A 19,422-nucleotide genomic window follows, 5' to 3' on the forward strand; every position below is an offset into this window, starting at 1 on the left:
TCATTTTCACAACGTTTCGGTCGATGTAACTTTCGCAAGGACCTGTGGTGCAGTGGTTAAAGTACTTGGAAAAATCAATTGTAAAAAGTGATATTCTCCTGAAGGTTGAAGGTTCAATTCTCAGTGTGAGCGACTGAAAGACATAATTTTGAATTACTTAGAAACTTTACCCAGTCATGGCTGACGGAACGAGAGCATGCTAACCCTGCGAATTAAATAAAGAGTTTCCTCTGAAATTTCATCCAAATTCCCGAATTCGATAGAAACATTTCCGAGTTTGACAAGATACACCTGAAGAAGGTCGGAGGTTACATCAACCGAAACATTGTGAAAAATGATACTTCAGATGAGAACAGTAGTTCGAAGATTACAAATAATACGAAAGCTGTGGTTCTTAACTTCTTTTTCTTAAATGACCCCCATTATGTATCTCAAGGCATGACCCTGACTCCAGTATTGTTCATTATATATGTGTCATTATATAGCACTAGTAGTTACCTGATTGAGTAAGGGAAGCAGTTGTGCACTAATGTGAAAGTACAACTTTTTTGGTTTTCAGTTGGAACATTTGGAAAGTGCATAGCAGGGGCAGACAAGCTTCTTATATTTCTTTTAATTCAATAAATGTGTATCAAAGATTTTTTCAGCAAAAACAGTGGGCATTCGAAAATTTCAGAATTTTTGCTTGTTACAAAAAAAGAATCTCTAATTTGTGTTTCTAAAAAACTGTATTTTTTTGTTATCATAATTTTCTTAAATCTGTTTTAAAAACAAAATTTATTGTTGTGAGATTTTCGATCCGGTCCTGAAATTGCATTTGTCTGCCCCTGCCATGCACTCTCCCATGCCCAACTGAAAACCAAAATAGTTGTACCTTCGCACCCGTGTATAAGTTCCCCATTTTTTTTTTTTATTGTAACTTCAATTTGACTTTTAAAGGACAGAATGAAACGTTCACCATATCTCATCGGATAAAAAACAGCACCAATCCAGGTTTTAAAAAAAATTTGAAAGAATAAAAAAACTATTTTATGTTTATCTGTCAGTTTTTGTATTAGAGATTAAAAAAAAAAAACAAATGAAAATATGAGTGCGTGTGAGCATAAAAGTTACAATTTCATCTTTAGTTCAAATCCACTCTTAAATTTATAGGAGTATAGATATATAATTTTAATTTTAATTCAACTAACGAGCCTGTTTTGATATTACACTTATTTTTTTCTGTCCTCAGTAAAGGAAAATCCTTCTAGACTCGGATAATTTTTATTTTATTCTAATCCAGAATGTCCTGGGCGGGCTGTATTTTCCTCACATTAAAACCTGACCTTGTGTCTAACTCTGCCTTAGCCAAGTAAGCAAGGATAAATCTTTTAATTTTTCCCTTTATTGTATTCTGTGAGATTTTCATCTATATTGTGCCATTTATATATATATTGTGCCATTTTCAGCTGCACTATTGTTACCTAGAGCCTGTTTCAACGCTTTGCATTCATTGTAGATTATCAAATTATCTCTATATTGGTGGAAATTATCAACGCGTTCCTACGGAACGGAAAGGACAATATTAAACGGTAAGTCCGTATGACTTAAACGAGTTCTCTTCTCGCCCTTTTCTTCTCTCCAAGAATTTTACATCAACTAGCAGTTAACTTCACAATGTCATTTTAGACTACAATAAAACCTCGGGATACGGTGGCCCTAGGATACGTTTTTTTCAGGCTATAATGTGGAATACGATATTTTTCCGGCCCCTGGTTACGCTATTTGTCCTGCCTTACGGTGTTATTTATAATGTTATTTGATTATATACATGTGTATTATAAACTGCACTGTATTTTTTCACCAATGTTTAATGCCGTATCCTGGGGTTCTACTGTATTTACAAATCTATGCTTCCTCTGGTAAAATGATTTGGCAAGGGCGCGGTTCAGTTTACACTTGCCAAAGTTGGATAATGATTAAAGAAAAGAGGTACAGAAGACACACACGACATAAAGATAATGTATGTATTAAATTATTAAATTAAGCAATAATAAAGAAAAATGTGTTTGCGGTTTTAGGAGTCTAACTAATAAAAACGTTCTTTTACGCCCCAAAAAACAAACGACCCTTAGAATGTTCAATGTTAGGTAGTCGCATTCAAATTAAGAAAGAGGTTTCCTCACTTGTTGACCGGACAACATCCCATTCGAAAAAGAGCAAGAATAAGTTATTTTATTTTATTTTATTTGCATTAACACCGACAAAATCGGCTGCCCACTGATTGGTCAAAGAGGACCGCCTTGACTAATCGAACAGTGCTTATTTTCAAGAATAGGTAGAGGTGGACAAGAAGAGAATTATTTTATGGGAGAAAGAGAGGTAAACCCTTTTTTAATATAGCAGTTTCACATTTTTACTAGTCTGTGAGGATGATATGATTGTAAAAGTACAATACGTAGTTAAAGCAGAAGAAATTGTTCTGAACAATTAAAATAATTTACAACACCGCTATTGTTAATGTTTACCCATTTATGTTTTTATTATCGCTGATGTTTGAAGTCGTGTTTTGAAACACATAAACCTATGGCGTTACGCCAAAGCTATAGTTATTTTGTAAAGGTATTGCTTTAAGCTGTATTTATGAAAACAAGTTTTAAATAGTTCAGATGGTAGAACTTCGGAGAGAAGATCTAAAGGTTTCGGTTTCCATTTCCGGTCGTGGAACCGACTTTGTTTGTTGAGAATTTATTATTTATTACTATTAATGCGAATGTTTCCATTTCTAAAAGTAGTTAATATATCTGATATTTCGAAAATTGCGTATTATATATGTACTAGCCTGGGTGCCCGGCGTTTCCCGGGTGTTTGGAGGTGTGTGTTGCGTAAAAAAAAAAGTGGTAGCAGGCAGAGAGCCTCGAACACGTACTGCGAAGGAAAAAAAGAACGTGAAAAAAAAACGTGACATCTTGGGCGTTGCGTCCATCGCCAAACCAGAAGTGGCTAAAGTTCAAATTAATTCAGTCGAAAAGAGGAGATGACTTTCGAAAATATCGGCGAAAAAAGCGACCCCTCCTTGTAGAAAAGTGCCCAATTGAGGGTGAAGGAATTAGTGTTTTTGGCCAATTTTTCGATATTTGTCGTCCGAACAGTCGAGCTTCAACACGATACCGATCTTGTGAAAACGGTCGCCTCTGTCGAAAGTTTTAAACATACCTACATACATACATACATACATACATACATACATACATGCATTTAAACAGACAGGTGATATTTATATTATAGAAGATTACGCTTAAACAATGTATTTATTTATATATCTGCAACAGAGAGATTAAACATTCAGGTCATTAATGTATACGTTCAATCATTATAAAATTCCTTCCCAAATGAAAGAAAAAGTATATAAGGAAACGAAAAATAGAAGAAATGTGGAGTATATTGTATGTGATGCTAATTTTTTAAAATTGTTTTCTAGTTGGTTAAAATGTAATTGAGGTAAATATAGGACGCTAAAACCGGATATGATGCTGCGACGTAAAATGTGTTAAATCTAACAATACGTAAATAACGACAATGCAGGTAATAGGAAATGGCATGTGTAACTTTAAAGTGATTAAATGATTTAGTGGAATAAATGATGTATAACAATGTGCGGCGATAGAACTACCGTAATGAATTAACGCTGCGGTGTTCGTTATTTTGTACGTTTGTGTATAATCCAGAATAATAGAATGTCATCGTTGCAGCCAATAACAATCGGCGGACTGTTATGAGGGATAAATCAGTATTTTCGAATAGCGAAGTGTACTGGTAGTTGTAAGTGTATGAGTGTGCAATCCAGTTAATATCGGTGTCCGGTCAAAATAGGTATAATGGTTATAGAAGTACCCGGTCCTGTTTAGGAGAGTGGGAGCACTTTTCAGTTAGAGAGGGAAATATGAGCTACTTTGTCTTTAGGTCTTGGCAATCGTGATGATGTCGCTCCTAGGAAATAAGATAAGAATTTATTATATCTAATAAATATTCTGTAACGGCGTTCATAAGTTACATAAGATGGTGGATAAAAGTTTAGACGAAATAAATTCGTATGTGGCATCGTATGTTATTGCAAACCTATCGTCATTTGGTCCAGAAGGCAATTTCTGCAATCAAATTATTATATAGAATAGATTAAATTTTAGATTTTAGAGTCACATAACCCACCCCTCGCACTCACTCATTCCGATGACGAAATATTGGTTTTATACCGATTATTAAACTCAGTCATCATCATATCGTATGAATCCGAAGATTTTACTGTTGGCATTGGTTTCCCCGATATTATTTCTAGAAAGACATCGGGTATTTGCAGGAGGGACCACGAGAAGGTCGCCATCGTCATGGAAATGATTTTTGTGGAAGAAACTGGATTCGAACTTGGAACAGCCAGGTTGTCAGTCCATGTCGTTAACAACTTACTCACTATCATCTCCCATTAAACTCGGTGACTCTATTCTTTTTACTTGAGAGGTAACCTCTTATTTAGGCCTGTAAGCCATTCTAGGATAAGGGTTAAGTGTTGGATAGATGGTGAGATAATATGATCAGTTATGGCGGAACTAGAGTAGGGCATACATTATCGATAGGTATTTATTCACATTAGATTTAAAGACGACTATGTTATAATCAGTTGAGAAGCAGACACAAAATATTGCGTTCCACAGACGGATAGTTCTGGGAAATAAACTGTCCATGGAATTCTAGTTTAGTTCTAGGCACCGATAAAGTGTGAGGGAAGTTGTTGACGGGTGTTGCACCCAGACGAGTATTTGTTGCGAACGTTTTACAGGAAGGGGCCATAGATTGGAGCTCAGCCGAGCACCTACCATAAAAATAACGATAGAGAAGACAGAGAGAGAGACAGAGAGAGAGAGAGAGAGAGAGAGAGAGAAAGAGAGAGAGATTCGCAATGTCTCTTCTGTGAGAAAGAAGAGGCCGGGAGGCGAAAAGGTCTCGCCCACTAGATTGCGTAGACGGGTTTTCACTGTCCAAGCAAGAAAGGGTACTCTTAGGAGCTCCATCTCAGATGTGGCAGCAGTACTCCTTCTTAGGAAGTATTTAGCTCTTGTACAGGTTGAGGATTGCGTCGGGGGTGAGATACTTTCTGGAGCGGTATTTTAGAAAGGTACATCAATCTGAAAATTGGAAATAAATAAAATTAAGGAAGTTTTTTTGGGGGAAAAAATGATACTCAAAATCGTAATTGAAATAATGATAATAATAAGAAGAATAAGAAGAAGAATAAGAAGAAGAAGAAGAAGAAGAAGAAGAAAATGTAAATAATATACTTCTATAGAATACGCATTGCTTTCATATTGTCGTCTATATAATAATATGCTAAGAGAATTTAATAAAAACTACGTTATCACCTATCAACCCCTTTTTAAAGATGGGGTCAGCAGATTACTAAAAAGTTAATGCAAAAAAATGTAAATTTAAAAATTTCATTCGATGTCACTGCGCATTTCGTTTAGATTAGATGATTTTTGTTGGCGTTCCTTTCCGCGATGTCTTTCTAGCTAGAATTCTTTATAGAAAGACTCTGGGTACTTATGAAAGGGGCCGCATGAAGATTACCAGCATCCACAAGTGAAAGTGCTTTTGTAGAATGAACTAGATTCGAACTTAGTGTGACAATATTGGGGATTAAAAAGGGTTGATATGATACCGAGACAAACGTCGAGATTCAGACGGTGGAAAAACAAGAAAAGAAAAAGGGCAAAAAAAAAGACAAAGAAAGAAAGAATAGGGCAGAAACTGCGTTAAGTGTTCATAGGAGTCATAAAAGAAAAATTATTGGTAATAAATATGTTAATTTTTCTCCAAGAAAACTTCGAGTTATTTCTGGGCCATAAACCTAAATGGGATTTAACAATAAAGTAACTTTCCCAAAGATTTGAGAAACGAAAATTGTTTCGATAGTAGAACCACTTTTCCAGGATTTGTGATAACCGAATAATGGTCCTTTGTTCAGGCCATATCAGGCCTTCATCAGGTAGTGTGGTCTTTGACATCCCAGAAGATTTGGCTGTCTCCTTCTCTTTTCTGTTTTCTTGTTGTCATAAACAGAATTATGATCCTTGATCTAATTCTCCCCTCTGTCAAGTATTGCATGGCTTATCAAAGAAGCTGAGAGGGCCACACGCACTGCGATGTGTATTAATGAAAATATCTGTCGATAACCCCTTTTTCTGTGATTGAAACTGATAACAAATTTAATGAAGAATAATTATGATTTTAGGGAATAGGCACAGTCATGGGAGGAGGCCTCGTTTGTGGTGTATTGAATCCAGAAACAGACGTCATCAATCAGCGCACATAACTGATGCAGATTACGCAGACGACGTTGCTTTGTTCGCGAACAACACTACTGATGTGCAAACACTGTTACGCAAGCTAGAAAAGTCTGCAAATGGCATTGGCTTCCACATGAATGCGGATAAGACAAAGTTTATGACTTTCAATGCGAAAGGAGAGACCATGGCTCTAGCTGGATCAACGCTGAAAGAAGTCGCTGAGTTTACGCATCTGGGCAGCAACATAGCTTTCACTGAGAGAGATATCGGAATTCGCATCTCAAAAGCATGGACCGCATTGGATGGGCTGCGTTCAGTATGGACTTCGGGGCTAACTAACAAACTGAAAAGGCAGTTCTTCAGGGCAGTGGTAGAGTCTGTCCTTGTTTACGGTGCTACAACCTGGACACTCACCAAAAGATTGGAAAGAAGACTAAACGGCACATACACCCGTGTGCTACGAACAGTATTATATATATCTTGGCAAAATCATCCTACGAAGCAGCAACTTTATGGCAACCTACCTGCCTTATCTAATACCATCAGAGAAAGACGCCTACGATTTGCCGGTCACTGTCTGAGGAGCAAGCATGAATTGGTGAGTGATGTATTACTATGGACTCCACGACACGGACGCGCAAGCAGAGGACGACCTAGATCCACGTACATCCAGCAAATAGCACACGACGCTAACTGTGAACCTGAAGATCTGAGGCAGCTGATGGAAGAGTCACATTGGTCCGGGCAAGTAGCCCAGTCTGATGATTATGATGACGATGACGACGACGACGACGACGACAACGATGATGATGATGATGGTGGTGTAAAAATAGATGAAGAAGAAACGAACGGGGTGTTGTAAAATTCGTTGATCATTCCAGTGTCAAAAGGGCGGATCCTAGCATGTTAGAACCAGTAAACGTGGCAAGAACGTTAAACCGATAAACTACGTTTAAGAATTATGAACTGAATTCTATCGGAAGGGAAGGGCGGAGTCACTCCCGTCCCCCTCCCCCGGGCGTATTTTCAAAATAGGTCTGTGCATCGGGAACTCTAAACAGTCAGATGGAAAGTCAGAGACAGGGATAAAGACTCTACTGGACTGAGCTGAGAGACTCCGCTTTGCTCTCCACTGGATTCCACGTTGCTGAAAGTCTGATCCTCGAACTTAGGGTTGATGACTAACTTGAAAATCGCCCAGACTACCCTGCTTTCTCCCCACTAGATTGCACGTTGTTGAGAGGCTGGCTCTAAGACTTAGGATTAATGACTATATTTGAAAATCGCCAGACTTTACCAAACGATGCCGTCCAAACACCAATATTAAGAGCCTAATTTGAGACGTGTGAAGAATCAGTGTATATTTTTTCTACAAATAAAAGATCAGTCATCGAAGTGTTATTCTTTCTTTTCTTTTCTTTTTATTTATTTATTTATTTGCTTAAATGACCTTTGCCTCTCAGTGATACCGGATGATTTGCCCTTTCGATTATTTACAACTTGGAGGGGGGGGGATGATAGTTCGCTGGACAGAACCGTTCAACACCCAAAGCCTTCGCCAGAGTGGCCGGCGAGCGCCAAGGAATCAACCAGGAACAGACCTAGAACAAACGAATTCGGTGACATCACTCGCTGGACATAGGAGAGAGAGAGAAAGAAAGAGAGAGAGAGAGAGAGAGAGAGAGAGAGAGAGAGAGAGGGGGTACATTGGCACATTACACTCAAGTTGCCAGTCTGTGTCGTTAGCCACTTGACATGGGACTTGAACTAAAATACATTTTCTTGAAATTCGGGTTCAAATCAAAGTGTAGTATCTGATCTAGTCAAATATGGTGCAATAAAATCACGGGGTCTCTGTTCGTGCCGAATGTCATTAAAATCGATATATGTTACAAACATCTACAATAGACCCCTCATAAGCAGATATATTTGGAAACTTGACCAGAGTATTTTACATAAGTATGTTTCAGTTTGAACAAAATATTATGGGGACTACATTCGCGCCGGACGTCCATACAATAGGCATATTTTCAAGCACGGCAGCGATATACAACAGACGAAAATAGTAAATGATATATCTATATTGTCGGAATTTTATTATTTTCTAGATGAAAAACAGCAAACGTATAACTTGCAAAAAAAATTTTTTAATAAGGAAAATAGAAGGGGGTGTAGAATTGACAACTAAAAAACTTGTTTTAAAAAAAGAGCTTATCTCTATCTCTATTTACATAGAAAAGTGTGTGTGTGTGTGTGTGTGTGTGTGTGTGTGTGTGTGTGTGTGTGTGTGTGTGTGTGTGTGTGTGTGTGTGTGTGTGTGTGTGTGTATTACATCCGCCAACAAGTGCGTTTTAATTTTGAGAAAATATATGTGCATTTAACATGTGTTTATATTACGATATTCGGGGAAAAATAACACGTTTACTGATTTCTAAAGAATTTAAATAGAATTGTATCGGAATCGGGAAACACATTGGAAAACAGTCCATCTACAGTCTTCATCGGGGCGGCAACTTTTTACGAGCAATTATCAAGTGACTACCAGGAACCCAGAAACGGACACAATCAGCTACGCCATTAAGAGGAGGACATTAAGGGGTACAGCAGCGCTAGCCTGACAAACTAGGCACCATTTTATATTTCCAGATATTTCATTTATAGAGACGAATACAGTTCTAATCTCAATCCAATAACACAGGAAGATTTCATAAACGCAGAATTTCTATTAAACACACAAATTAATTCTTCTTCAAAATCTTCTGGCAAACTAAAATGTATAACTACACTTTAGATGTGTTGAAAACAAACGCCCTCAAGCAGATGACGTGCTACAGTTTTCGCAGCTCTCAGTAAGCGAGTTTTACGCCACGATGACCGAAACGAAAGATTTAGACAAGATGGTGAAAGGCAATCCGGTTCTTCTTTATAAAAGAGAAATCCGACGGATAAAAAAAAAAATTGAGTTTTCATTATAAAAAAAAAGAAAAGTTATCTACTTATTTATTTATCTTATTTTTACGTCGCTTTCAACTTAAGGCAATTTTATCTACCTAATTGTCATATCGCAATTAGTTAAACTAATGGGATCTGTGGAAATTCCACAACAGACTCTCTCATATGTAATATATTGGTGTTGGTATTATTGTAACTCGTTGGTAAAACTGCCAAAGTATCTATCTAAGCTAGCAAGGACGCCTGGCGTAACCCGGTCGTAAAAAAAGGCTTAAATGTGATATTTTAATTTATGCAGATTTCGTATATATCATTATGGGGTCAATTTTCTATCGATTCTTATATATTATAAAGTTGTAATTTCAAAAATAAAGAAATATATCCATATGACGTGGGTGCATCAGCTTCAATCGAAACCGAAACTAAAACTTATGACGAATATATATATATATATATATATATATATATATATATATATATATATATATATATATGATTTGAGTTCCTTCAGCTATAATCGAAAACGAAACCAAAACTTATGAAGAATTCTTGGTAAAATTATTTATTATAAGAAATGAAAGCTCATAACAATTAAACGACAGTCAAGCGGAAGAAAAAAGATGTATGCGTGACACACAAAATAACACACACGCTATCGTATTAATATATAGATATTACTGCGTTATTACATAAAACGTGTACTTTGATAAACAAATAATTGCCTGATATCCGCCATTAATTATAACAGGGCGGACTGAGTTACTTTCCTTGAGTTGGTTCTGTTTAATTATGCATAAACTTTAAAACTATTTTCATTAATAATTAATTTTCTATCTTATTGCTTTTCATAATTTTCAGATATGTTACTAAATTCGACATGGCTATTAAGTAAATGCCATTAGTTTTACTTGAAATTCAATGTTTCGATTTTCGAATTTATATATATATATATATATATATATATATATATATATATATATATATATATATATATATATAGTATTGGAAGTTTCTTTAAAACCTTTAAAACTATGTAAAAAATATTGTCCTTAGAACATTATTTTGTCAGTACGTCAATTAATCTTCCGTATACCTGAATAGTTTTACTGACATGAACAAACAATAGTATCAATGTTCTTAAAGGAATCATCAGTTGTTTACTATCAAACACTATTTCGCGGATTTAAAAACAAAACCGTACATTAAATCATGACTCTCCCTTAAATACATGAACAAAATTATTTTTTAATACTGGATATAGTTTTTTCTTCCAAATAAATTTAGACTTATAAATACATGTCATTTACAAAATATGTCTTACCTGTGTCCTCCATCCCTTTCTCCACAAAGTTATGTGCCAAATTCATGGCATATATATAAATATACATAATTATTTTTTACTATAATAATTAAATACCTAGAAACACTAGTGTTTCATCCTTTCGGGAATCTTCAGTGCAGGGTGTCACGATTAATACCAGTCGAACGATTTGAATCCCGCAACACGAGACATCTCTGGCTCGATTAGCGAATACCTAATCCATTCGACTACCATTAACCGCGTGAAATAACGTTGAATTTAAACATCTTAATTTTAAATGTTCATTTACGTCAGTCAGACAGTGATCTAATCGTTATACGATGATCTATGCATAAGAGCTAAATTGGCCGACTTTTAATTCAACTGAAAGTGCTCAACGATATGAAACGAATTTCTTAAAGGAGCTGTCATAATTATTTTTTACTATAATAATTAAATACCTACAGACCCTAATGTTTCATCCTTTCGGGAATCTTCAGTGCAGGGGTATATATATATATATATATATATATATATATATATATATATATATATATATATGTGTGTGTGTGTGTGTGTGTGTGTGTGTGTGTGTGTGTGTGTGTTTCCGAAATTTTTAGACAGCACTTTAGAACTATGAAAAGTGAAGATAAATATAACCAAATTAGAAATTGACGTAATAAAATTAGATAATTAAATGCAACAATAAATTTTTGACGAGAAAAAATAGGGGAAAAACTTACATATTACGATGGAATGGGGGGGGGTCCGACTCGGCTCAGGTAACAGACCTTGTGGATTTTTACATTCTTATGGAAATCGATAGAAAAGTACCGGTGTAAAGAGGGGGGGGGGAAGTCTCTTTAAAGATGACGCGCCATTTTTTTTATTAACTCTGCTGATAAAAACTTAGAAAGAACTAAATTCTTACATAACTTCTTTAAAGATATTGACCTAAAAATAAGTATTAATATTAACCATAAAGTAGTGTACCTTTTAGATATTACCCACAACTTAATTAATAATACATATGCACCATGCTATAAACCTAATTAAACGTTATATTGTATCGACTTTAACTCTAATTACCCAAGCTCAGTGAAGGAGGTTATTATTCCTACGATCTTTAAAAGAACATCTATATTATCTTATAACGAACAAATATTCAATAGTAAGAAAACAACACTATAACGAAGCATTAGCTAGATCAGGATTAATAATGAAATTAATTATATTAAGCATGAACTTAATAAATCAAAGATAATAAGGATAGGCTATGAGCAGTTCTAGGCATAAACATTCTGAAGACAATACAACAGGCACTATTAGCTCCGATCCGATCAAAATAGGAACTCTAAACAAACATTTAAAAAAAAAAAAATAAAAAAAAAACGTATAGAAATTGTATATGGTTTAATCCACCTTACAGTACGGCACATCCGAAATAACTTACCAAAGGGATTTTACCAGATTTTTACAGGAACTTCCCTAAAGGTAGCAGCTTAGGTAAATTCATAAACAAAAATGCAGTAAAATTATCATTCTCAACATCTGTTAACCCAGTGAAAACTATAATAAGTTCTAATAACGCAAAAATAGAAAAGAAAATTAAGGAAGGTTTCTGTAACTGTAGAAATACTAATGAATTATTTTAGATATCGTATATAAATGCGAATTTATTCAAAATAATAAAACTAGAACGTATATAGGGTTGACGAGAGACCGGTTCAATGAAATATTAAAATAAACAATGAAAACGTGAATAAAAAATCAACATCTTTAGCTAAATGGGTAACGGAGCTACGTAAGAATAATATAGGGTAAAAATTAAAACGGGCAATATAAAGAAAGGGCAAGAATATACACACAAAATAAATGCAGGCGTTGAAACCGTCGAATCATATCATATAATAGTATCTAATAAAAATTTATTAAATATAAGACAAGAACTAGTACAATGTTGCTTGCATAGAAATTAGTATTACTACCTCGCCTAAAACTACCTAATATTAGGTAGCTTAAAGTAAATAACTCGTAGATAATAGTTTTATTTTTAAAATAAATAAAAATAATGATAAAATGGAGAAGAGTCCAATTGAAAGGTAAAAGAATCTCATAGAGTCATGCAACTATAATAACAAGTGAGTAAAGAAAGTATATTATAAATAATTAAATAGCTCAATACATGGAATCAACAAAAAATATGGATTTAGTCATAAGGTATCCTAAAACATAATATTAGGAAATCTGAAAATATAATTAATAAATGAAAAGATTTTATAAATTAAATCTATTTGAACTAGTAAATGATATTATCTCTAAAATACACGTGTAATAACTAGGCAAAATATCTCATTGAATTATTTCTCTTAGACTGAGCAGATTAACAAGTTATTTCGGTTAAACATTTATCTCTTATTATTTGAAATTAATTCTAATGTGCCCTAAGAAACAATACTGATTTATACGCAATACAATTATATATATATATATATATATATATATATATATATATATATATATATATATATATATATATATATATATATATGCAATAAAATAAAAACGCAAAAATAGAAAAGGCAATTAAGGAAGGTTTCTGTAACTGTAGAAATACTAGACTTGTTGTTTCATCAAATAATTTTGCATGCAAAATCCGATCCCACATTTTGCTAATTCCTACCCTCTGATGAGAAGGAAAGTATTTCTTCGAAACTCCGCGGATTAAGGACTATCCACTTATCTAGTGTTTCCTTTTCAGATTAAATATGTTTTAACTCATTTCAAAGCGTTTTTAACATGCTTCATTAACTGTTTGGTCGTATATATATATATATATATATATATATATATATATATATATATATATATATATATATATATATTGTGACATGATCTTTAAATTGGATTATGTATGTAAATAAAAATTTAAATATTTAATTTTAGGCTGACGAGATATATCGTTTTTTTTATATTTTGTCGTCAAGGTAAAATAAAACATGATTCCCACAAGATAGGCTAATATAGTAGTTGTTTTGAACTGAGCGAAGGTCTATTAATGTACTCCCCTTTAAAACTTGCAGAGACTTTACCGGATGGAAATTTCGTCAAGTCTATTTTTAGACCGGATTGTAAAGCAGAGAGGAAGAGGGGAGACCGGAAGTGGTATCGCGACCCTCTTCTCCAGTCATGCGTGAGAATGTGATTAATTTACTTTGCTATGCTATGTAAATAAGTTCTAATTGACAGTCTTTTGGATGTTGAAAGTTCAATTTTCAGTGCAAGTGATATTAGTCATAAAATTACGAATTACATAAGACGTCTATCCGATTATGGCTGACGGAACGAGACCAAGCTAATCTTGCAGATCGATAAAGTGTTCAAAATTCCTCACAGATTCCCGAGTTGGATAGAAAGGTTCCCAAGTTCGAAAAAAGAACATCTAAAGAAAGTCGAAACGGTGTGAAAATTACATCCAAGTTCGAATCATCTAAATAATCTAAATGGACAAAAAAAATGTTTGTCGTAATATTGATTTAGTGCTGAATATTGTTTGAAAGTATCGACTTTCAATTGGACAATACTTGAGTCAGAAGTTTCTTTCAGCCAATGACAGGCGCAAAATGCAGAAAGAAAACATTGGTGTTTGGGGTTTCTTTCCTTCTTTTTTTCTGTGTTTTATTTTTTAGACTGAACACGTCTGGTGCAGTCTAATCGTGGCCCGACGGCTCTCGGCAGACGTAACGAAAACATTAAGGAATTACCAAAAAGAGAGATAGAAAGAGAGAAAAAGAGAAAAGGAAAAGAAAAGAGAAAGAGAGAGGGGGGAAGAAAGAATGGAAGATAGCTAGCAGCTTGTCTAGTTACACTTCTTGGCCTTTTGGTGAAGATCAAAGTGTAGTATCTGTTCCGGCAGATGCTGCACTTAAGATAATTTGTACCAGTCAATGGAGGGGAAACCCTATATACTGGGACAATTATTATTTTTGGTAACCAGAGTGCCCCCTTTTTGCCTACTTTTAGGGGAGCTGGTGTTAACCTCACATTAAAAACGGCCTTGTGCCTAATTTGCTCAGTGGGGGAGCAAATAAATACCATCTGTTCTTCAGGTGCTGCACTTCATTTTCTTGTTCTCTTTCGGTGGAGGAGAAATCCTTCACGACTGAGACAATTTTTATTTTTGTACCTTTTCTCCACGTTAAAAAACGACCCTGGTGTCTAACTCTGTCCCGTGGGGAGGCATAGTAAATAGGTACACTTGTACTCAACCACTCTCACCCTTTCTCATGCTTTTCTGTGAACGACATGTTTAGCTTCCGACTGCTTCAGTTGTCAGCCGAAAAAAGGAAGCTCTCCTTATTTCCTTATCTAGGTAAACGTTTCACTTCTGACCTCCCATACGCCAATCACTTCTCCATTCTAATAACGTATTTCATTACGTAACAAATAAAATCGATAGTATTTAGCGCTTAATATAAAAACCTAAACACTCGTATTCTCTTTCTCCTTTTTCGTTTTACTTTCAAACTCGACACACGTGAGTCCGTCCATAAATCCAGCGAATACTCATGGCATACGCAACAAGAAATATTCATGAATTACTAAACAGAGCAACAGCACATACACACTGCTTATATAAATTATTCACTCACATACAAGTTCATGCACATATAGTAATTTTTTTTCGGACTATTATTCTCATCTTTTATTAGTTGTTTTTCATCTTTTATTGGTTGTTGTTTTTTCACGATGTTTCGGCCAACTATTCCTCTGGCCTTCATCAGGTGGTAACCGCGACGGGTAGGAACCTCGAATCACTAATAAAAGATGAGAATAATAGTTCGAAATAAAAATAAATTACTATATACAATGCTCATCTCAAAAATGAATTCCAGTTAAGGAATAATATTCATGCACATACTTTCACACTTATTAAAACAAAGGCTTACTTACTGCTTACTAGTCTACTGAAATTACACACTCGCACGGCGACAACCGAAATAAACATATCCATTCAACTTCTTCTTGCAGACTAAATAACTTGTTCCCAGACACTCGTTTTCTATCACGTTTTTATCTTTTTAGTTATCCTCACAAAGCTGTCAATAAAAATTGTTTATATTTTTGTATGGATAGACTTCGTTATTCTTTCTTTTTGATGTTACTTTCCATCTGTATGTTTCTGGCGTTGTTCGGCGGCATGGACAACACAATAGAAGAGTAAAAAAAAGTGTGTGTAACATTTTTCTTTTTAAATTCTCCTCTCTTTCTCCTTCTCTCTCTCTCTCTCTCTCTCTATCTATCTATCTATCTATTACTTCCATCTCCTCGCTCTATATTCTCCTTCTACATCGCCCTACGTATCATCTACCATCTCACTTTTTTCTAGCAAGTGGAAAAATATCATGGACGAATTACTACATAACATTTAAAAAAATCGCTCTAAACGTCGATCCCCTAATTCTGTTTCTGGTGATTCACAAAAGATTAAATATTAAAAAAAAAAAAAAAAAAAAAAAAAAAAAAATAATAATAATAATAATAATGCACCTATATTTCGTGCGAAGTAATGCCAGAAAAGAATGTCCGATTTGTGAGAGTCTTCTTGTGTATTATTTTTGATGCTTGTTAAGATGGAGTCGACAAATCTAGTTGTTTGAATATGTGGTTTTACGCAAAAACTGTTCTTGCTTAATTGTCGCGTTGAAAATAGTAATACATCTCAAACTTACGAAAATTAAGCGAGTAGAACTGCTATTGTATTTTTATTAAATAGTCCAAAACATACGCCAACAATTCAAGTGGCGAAAAGGGGGTTAAGTATGTCCCTTGTATTCGCAATCTTCAAGGTGTTCACATCCAGGGAAAGTGCAACTTCCCCCAATTTTCCGTAGAAATTACTTTTAACTATAAATCATTTTCTACTCGGTGAATTTTCATTATTTTCTGATATATTACTATTTTCGACATGACAGTTAAGTAAGTAATATTATTTTCGCTTAAAAGTACATTTTAAAAAAAATCGATCCGTCGACTCTATCTTAACAAGCATCGTCTTTTGAAATATTTTATCTGAACACACAGATACACACAATCAAATCTCATTGGCATATGGTATTTACACTGTCCGCAACAACAAAATATTAAATACCTCCATTGGAAGGTCTGCAGAGAGGTGCAACTTGACAGAAATCTGGGAACATCACCGATAACATCAAATGGAAAGGTAAACAGTATTCTATAACAAAGACATAAAGGCGGACAGATACATAAAAGACACTCAAGCCAGACATTATAATATGGAACAAATCCGGGCGAACTGTGCACATTATCGATGTAAACGTTCCCAATGATTATAGCCTTAAAGTTGAACAGGAAATAACAAAATATTAGGACATCAAGAATGATTTTTAAAAAAAACGGCATGGTTTCTGAAAGAAATAAACATTATTGCTATAGGAGCAACTGGCCGAATGAATTAAAAAAAAAAAAAAAAAAAAACGAAATACTTGGACTTAATCCTTGGAAGACCAAGCTGTAGCGAAATACAGATATCAGCCATAAATGGAACAACGTCTATTCTTAAAAAGAGATTTCCGATATAAATTCAAATCGTAATAGAATCAAGAGTTAGCTCCCTTGATCTCTTAAAACTAACTGAATTTTTTTTAAAAAAAGGTATTTTCTTTTATATAATAGACTGACATCAAATTTTAAAAAATAACAATCAATAACGACAAATGTGTAGAGAGAAAACAATACCAAAAGAAAAACAATAAAAACGACTTGATGTTGGGAGCAGCTCGTGAGTACTCGACGCATGCAGAAGGCGAAAGAGGCAGTAAACTTGATATTTTGAATCTGTTGCCGTTGGTGATACGAAGTGATGAATGATGTGGAAGATTTTTTAGTAGGTTGAGTGAACTATTTGTTAGGTTTAGCATAAGTACCTACAATTCTAAATAAAAGAAAAAAAAATGGCACTTACATTTTAACATAGTGTATACAAGCGCGTCAGAAAATAGCAGCAGCAGCGAAGTATGGCGGTTTGCGAAGATATTAGCAGCAGAAGCAGTTGTAGCCGAAAAAAAAGCGAATATGCAAATTAGGAAGTGTGCCCGAGAATAAGGAAAAAAGGAGAGAAAAATGCACCACGTTCGCGGGACAGAAGCAAAGAGCGCGTTGAAGAAATAGGCGTTTAAAGTCGAAGACGAGAATGGGCCGGCTGTGCCTAGCATGCGGTCGGAAAAAAAGAGAAACGCGTGCAAAGACAGGTGGCAGAGAGAAAATAATAATTAAATATCAGTGTTAGAACGATTAATCAGAAAATCGGAATTAGAGGGAATATCGGAATCGGTATCGGAATAGGAAAAATTGTTTATATTTTCGGATGCAAAAATAAAAACAAAAAACGAGTATTTTAATCGTTTTATAGTTTGTTTTTGTTTAAAATTTAATTTTACATTGCTGGTACTAATGTTAAAGGATAAACAGTTATTGATTTTAAATTACCAGTAAAATTAAAATATATACATCACGCCCCTCACACACATGTGTAATTTACGTTTGCCTAGATATGCAAATATTACACGTTTTTTTTACGGTAATATTTTTTTTAATAACGATCTATGCCTAATATGTTTAGTGCTTTCAAAGGAATCGGAATCGTTAAGTGTATCGGAATCGGTAATTTACAACAGAATCGGTAATTTACAACAGAATCGGTAATTTACAACAGAATCGGTAATTGTTTCGGAAGGAGGAAAATTTTAAAATCGTCCATCATTATTATATTTGCAAAAATAAAAGTGGAATAATTTTGATTAAGAAATAATTTTTACCCAAGGGCTGTCTCTCTTGCCGCAAAGAGATTCTGAACATTTGAACAGAGTTATGCCCCTTGCATAAACTGTCAAAAAAAAAATCTGTGTGGAGTCCCGATAGGTGGTTGGTGAAGCACTGCAACACTTTTCCGGCAACTCCTGCAGCTACGCTGGCTCCGACCGTATTGGCTTGCTTTTCCGTCAGACTTTGTCTGCAACGCCAAGAGAAGGACCCTGGTAACTGGATAAATCTAGGTCTCTTTATCAACTGCCCACCCCTGCATTCGAAGAGCCAATTTCAACTTCGAACTGTACAGCCACAGCAGTTGCTGCAGTGCTCAACTAAATGCAAAATGGCATTGTTTTATTAAACCGAAGGTTGGCATCAGACGTCCTTTGCATTCCACCAGCCGGTGTTTGCAGATAACATTCAATGGACGTGTCGCATAGCGATTAATGCTAATTAGTCCTAATTATGAAGTAATTAATTATTTTTCCGTTGTAAATATATAATGTATAATTATATTTGTTGATCTATAAAGAAGCGTTTTCATCCAATTCATTCTTCCTTTCCTTGTCTTACCACTCACAGACATTATTTCAGTTGTCATTTTGTTTTGATTGCAATTTTTACTTTTACTTACTTTTAAATTAATATTCTTTTCATCATCTTTTTATAAACTGAATTAGACTAAATATAGTCTGCATTGCAATCCCATATGCCAACCAGTTATGTTCAAAAATTGATTATCATCAGTTAATTAGTGTAGAGGTAGATTCTGTATATACAAAAATCTAAACATACAGGGTAGGGTGGAACGATAAAATTGTCGCCCAAGAAAAGACGACATTCCATTTCCGTTTGATGGAAATCTTTTTTTTTTTCTTTTCTTTTTATTTTTGCAGACAATCTACTAGTTGGCCAGTTGTGTACAAATCCCAAGGGCAATAGGATACTTCTATCATGTCTGAAAGTGGCACACTGTTTAACGAGTGAGATTGGAGATGCGCTCCTGTACTACTCATG

Source organism: Euprymna scolopes, chromosome 26 (assembly GCF_053919585.1).
Source record: "Euprymna scolopes isolate OS-2025 chromosome 26, ASM5391958v1, whole genome shotgun sequence".
Classification (NCBI taxonomy): domain Eukaryota; kingdom Metazoa; phylum Mollusca; class Cephalopoda; order Sepiida; family Sepiolidae; genus Euprymna; species Euprymna scolopes.